Source organism: Lemur catta, chromosome 17 (genome assembly GCF_020740605.2).
Source record: "Lemur catta isolate mLemCat1 chromosome 17, mLemCat1.pri, whole genome shotgun sequence".
Classification (NCBI taxonomy): domain Eukaryota; kingdom Metazoa; phylum Chordata; class Mammalia; order Primates; family Lemuridae; genus Lemur; species Lemur catta.
Window position 1 is genome coordinate 1172106 of NC_059144.1, and position 6034 is coordinate 1178139.

Consider the following 6034-nt stretch of genomic DNA (forward strand, 5'->3'; position numbering starts at 1 on the left):
TGGCTCTTTCTTCTTGGAGAAATAAAATTTGCCTAAGGCTTTTCACTTTTTCTCATCATTCATTCCTTCATTTGTTTATTTCTGATTAACTTTTGGAAACAGTCTTAAAGTTAGAGAAAAGTTTCAAGTTCCAAATGCTTACAAACACAGAACATATCTAGGCTCAATCAGAAAGAGGTAGAATTCCTGACCAGACCAATATCAAGCCCAGAAATTGAAGCAGCAATTAAAAGTATTCCAACAAAAAAAAGTCCCAGACCAGATAGGTTCACACCTGAATTTTACCAAACTTACAAAGAAGAACTCATGCCCATACTGCAGAAATTATTCAACAACATTGAGAAGGATGGTATCCTCCCCACCTCATTCTATGAAGCCAATATCACCTTGATACCAAATCCAGGAAAGGATGTAGCAAAAAAAAAAAAAAAAAGAAAACTACAGACCAATATCCCTCATGAATATAGATGCAAAAATCCTCTGCAAAATTTTAGCAAACCAAATCTAAGATCACATCAAAAAAATAATTCACCATGCGTGGGGGTGTGGAGTGGGAGGTGCTTTATCCCAGGGATGCAGGGATGGGTCAACATATGCAAATCTATAAATGTAATTTACCGCATAAATAAAAGCAAGAACAAAGACCATATGATTCTCTCAATAGAAAAAGCATTTGATAAAATACAGCGCACCTTTATGATAAAAACTCTTAACAAAATAGGCATAGATGGGACATTCATTAAAATTATTAAGGCCATGTATGATAAACCCACAACCAATATACTGAATGCGGAAAAATTGAAAGCATTGCTGCTTAGAACTGGAACCAGACAAGGTTGCCCACTGTTTCCACTCCTAGTCAACATAGTGCTGGAAGTGCTTGCCAGAGCAATCAGACAAGAGAAGGGAATTAAGGGTGTCTGAATAGGGGCAGAAGAGGTCAAACTCTGTCTTTGCTGATCATATGCTGTTATACCTAGTCTCAAAGATTCAAACAAGAGACTCCTGGAATTGATAAACGAATTCAGTGAAGTCTCAGGATGCGAAATTAATGCACACGAATCAATGGTATTCATATACACAAATAATAGTCAAGCCAAAAATAAAATCAAAGGTGTAACACCTTTCACAATAGCATCAAAAAAATTAAATATTTAGGAATATATATATAACAAGAGGTGAGAGATATGTATAGGGAGAACTATGAAACACTGAGAAAATGTAGAGGATGTGCACAGACAGAAATCTCTACCATGCTCATGGATTGGTAGAATCAATATTGTTAAAATGTCCATTCTACTAAAGTGATCTATAGAATTAATGCAATCCATATCAAAATTCCACCATTATTCTTTACAGATTTAGGAAAAATAATTCTACACTGCTTCTGGAACCAGAGAAGACCTTGTATAGCCAAAGCAATCTTAAGCAAAAAGGACAAATTGGGAGGCATCAGTCTTCCAGACTTCAGTCTTTTCCACAAGGCTATAGTAACCAAAACAGTATGGTACTGGAACAAGAACAGAGATCCCAGATATAACACCATCCTTATATTGTCATCTAATCTTTGACAAAGCAGACAAAAGTATACATTGGGGAAAAGAATCTCTATTCAGTAAGTGGTGCTGGGAAAACTGGATATCCACATGCAAAAGATTGAAACTGGATCCTCGCCTCTCACAAAAATCAACTCATGTTGTATACCAGATTTAAACCTAAGGCACTGGTGGCCCCCTCCCTCCCTCTGTTCCAGGTGCACTGGCCGAGTTACTACAGCTGGGAACATGCACACCACGCATGCTCCTGCCTTGGAATGCTTTCACTCTGATCCTTCTGCTTGAAACACTCTTTCTTGGGACTCTCCAGTAGTTCATGGCCTCTCTTCACTAGGGTCTACTCTGGCTCAAACATCATCTATGCAGAGAGGCCTTTCTTTTCTTTCTTTTTTTTTTCTTGATATATCTTAACCACCCTACCTTACCACCCTATTTAGAATAAGGTTTGTATCTGTGTGCACATCCATGTGTATGTGCTTCCGTCTTCTTACATGCTTTATTTTTATTTAATATATTTATCCTTTTCTACATATCCATTTCCCTATTTTTCCATCACCTGTTTTACACTCCTGCCCCTGATTAGAATATAAACTTCCTAAGAGCAGAGTTGGTCTGTTTGATTCACTATCATAGCGCCCAGAATAATGTATGATACATATCAGGTGCTTAATAATTACTTGTGGAAATGACAGCAGGAATGAATTAGTTCAGATGTTGTAAGCATTGTTTTGCAGACATCAAATGCACCATGATGAAGCTATTAGAAAAGTAATTAATTGACTTTGATGGTGCAGAAGATAGTCATGACCTCAGCTGGCAGGTCCCTACAGGGAGTCACATTAACTAGTGTCGTGGGAACAATCCTAGGTTGTAGAGCTAAATCCTCTATGATCTTGTAAAAAGATACCCTCCCCTACAGCAAGAGGAGCAACTCCTTAACATTCATTATGAAGCAAAGAGAATAAGTGAATAATTTATATGCTATTTATATTCTTCCCTATGCTAGTCCTGATGGGCTTTCAATATTCCATCCCTCTTGTCTCCTCAACTATGTTTCAAGCATCAATTTCATGCCACAAAGAATGTGAATATAACAGGTGAATTTCCATCCAGGGTATACTTTCCTTATTACTGATGTGGAGAAAAATGCAAACAAGATACAATAAAGCCTCCATGTTGAGGCTAAGAAAAGCCACCAAAAAAGCAAGAGAGAGCTGGCAAAATTTACTTAGGAGATGGGAAAAATAAAGAAATATTCCTAAGTCACATTCTTTAAAAGTTGAATAATGTTTAATACCATGCATGCACTGTGATCCATTCAACTCTTACCTTTCTGATGCCTTTTCCAGCTTATGTTCCGTTTCCTTCCTCTGCAAAGCTGCAATAAACACTCCTACATATATCATCAGCTTCTTGTGCTTTTATTTCTATAGGCAAAATTTTCCAAAGTGAGCTTAAGTAAACAAAGGGTATCCATATTTTTAATTTTAAACATTTCTAGGTAATTTTCTCAAATATTAATATGTTAGCAACTTACTCTCCCACCAGAAATGTATGACAATGTCTCTTCACCTTACTCCCTCCCAATAAAAGCCAGTCCACATTAGATTGCAAATCTGATGACTGAGAAAATGGTAACTCATTTTGTAATTTGCATTTTCCTGCATACAAGGAAGCCTCTTTTTTAAAAAACTTTATTGACTTTTTCCTCTTCTTCCTCTCTGAATTGCCTAGTCATACTTATTGGACGTATTTGTATTGTTTTTATTTTATCAGTTGAAGGAGTTCTTTGAACAGTAAAGCCAGTAACTTTTTCCTTGTCATTTTTGTTGTAATTATGTTAGCAATCCATATGGTTTACATTTTCACTTGACTAACAATATATTTTCCATACTATGTTTTGATATTTATACAGTCAAATGTTTCCATTTTATGATGGTTTCTGAGATTCCTGCTTTGCTTAAGAATGCCCCATGATCTCAAGATTATGAAAACCCCCCTCTATAATTTGTTCCAAGATGATTAATTTTTATTTAGCTCTTTATCTATATTTTCATTTGTGTGTAGACGGAGGAGGAGTATGTTTTCTTCCTATAGGTAGCAATATTTTTAGCATGAAGTAGTCAATAAACTATCCTGAATTAGAAGGCAATCTCAATCATATGGTAAATTCTCATATATACCTGGGTGTGATTTCTGTTTTCCCAGGTGCTCTGACAGAAGCAGTTTCCCCGAGAGCCATTATGATTACCTGAAGTAAAATGTAATTTGCGGGCAGAACCTGACCAGGTAATGGTCCATATACTTTGTCAAACTTCCAAGCAGAAAGTTCTCTGACTTAGTTTATGTCAATCCAAGTGCCTTGATCAGACACACATTCTGTCCCTTACTATGCATCACTTTTCTAAATACTTTTTACCGATTACTTCTTTTACTCCTTATATTAATCTTATAAGGCAAGTAATATTCGTATTCCCATTTTCTATACTGAAAAACTGAAAACTAAAGAGTTAGTTTCCCAAGATCACAAAAATGGTAGATGTTGGGGCTGAGATTTCCAGCTGTCAGTATGACCCTAGAGTCTTTACTCTTAAGAGTTGGCTTCTACTGAAGATGCTCTTTTTTTGTATGTCTTAAACACTCTGCTTATCACAACACAAAAGGTACATGGTGAATATTTGTTTGACTGGATTGAACTGAAAAAAAGAAATACAATTTTTTATACTATAGAGTTTTATAATGTTATGAAATAATGACTTGAAATGAGTTTGCTTCTTGAAAACCCTAAGTAATTTCAAAATAGGGTAATTTCAGTAGCTGAAAAAGAACAGCTCTAATGAATTCTGCCTGAGAATCTTCTTCTCACCAGGAAATGATTGAAGACAGGAGATAACCTCTCATTAAATCCATATTAACTATTTTAATCAGGATTACATCACTGTCTCACTCCAAGCATGGCCAATTGCCAGCAGGGTATGGCCCTCAAATTCATTAAGCTGACAGGGTGGAAAGGTCTGTACAGCCAGAGGAGTCATTCCTGTGCCCCTGGGAGCCGTGTCTGGTGAAGATGTGACTCCTTCATTTCTCAATGTGGCAATCTCCACTTCTGGTTCATTGCCATGCATCCCTCAAAAGTCCATCACAAATGGCTTCTGTCAATGAGTTCTGAAATGCCTGTGCTGTGGCTGGAAGCAAAAAGTCCTTTTGGGGTGGAGTCGGGGGCGGTATCAGACTGACCCAAGCAGTGAGTCAATCATCTCCTACCACGGGATGGAGCCGCCATTCAGTGTGGCACATGGAGTCTCCCCAACCCCCAGGCTCACAGAGGGTTCAGCCTCTTCAGGTCCAGCACTCTGCGGGAGGGACTGTTCCTCTTCCACCACCCAGAGCTTCAGGGAACCTGCTGTGTCTCTGTAGGGAAGCCCATCCTGCCCCAGTGACAATTACCAAGCCTGGTGGCTTGAGATTCCTCTGTAGTGAACATTACAGCTTTCGCTCTACTTAAGCAATAGCCCTATCCTGACTTTTTGGCATGCTGTGGACTGGACATGACAACACGACTTTAGGATGCAACACTGGACTCAGGCCTGAGTGATGGTGGCCACAGGGACTGGTTCAGAGAAAAACACACATGGCCCAATCAGAGCCAATAAGATGCAGGAGGCCTTCTGGGAGATCACGCGACCCCAGGGAGCAGCCACCTGCGTTGGAATTCCTGCTCTGCCAATTACTAGGTGTGTGGGCTTGAACGTTACTTACCCTTTCTCTACCTTAGTCCCATTATTTCTAAAACAGAAATGATAGAAGTACATGGAAGAGGTAAAGATTAAATGAGTTGCTATAGGTAAATTACATATTAAGTAGCAAATTCAAAGTGAATTTAAGTGTTACCTTTTTTCCCCTTGAGGCTTCCAGGAGAGAATTTCGTATCCTTTTCCATAAATTTAAAGCCCAGAATTTATGAGGTCTGGAACTGCTGTAGCCACCTAAGGTCTATGGGGCAGAAAATGTCTGAAAATAACGTGAACATGCAGGAAAGAGAAGATACATGTGGAGAGTGAAAGCTGGGCCTGGTGGTATCGTTTGAGGCACAGACCAAGCTGTGCCCGAAGCAAGCCCTTTCCATGACACGCACACATGTAAACACACACACACATACACACGCAGTCTGTAGTTTTTAGAGCAATTTTAGGTACACAGCAAAATTGAGTAAAAGGTATAGAGACGTCCCATGTACCCGCTGCCACCACACATGCATAGCCTCCCCTGTTATCAAAATCACTCACCAGAGTGGTGCATTTGTTACGACTCATGAACCTACATTGACACAATATTATCATCTAAAGTCAACAGTTTACATTAAGGTTCACTTCTGATGTATACATTTTGTGGGTTTGGACAAATGTAGAATGACATGAATCCCTTCACTATAATACACAGAAGAGTTTCACTGCCCTAAAAACCCTGTCCTCACTTAT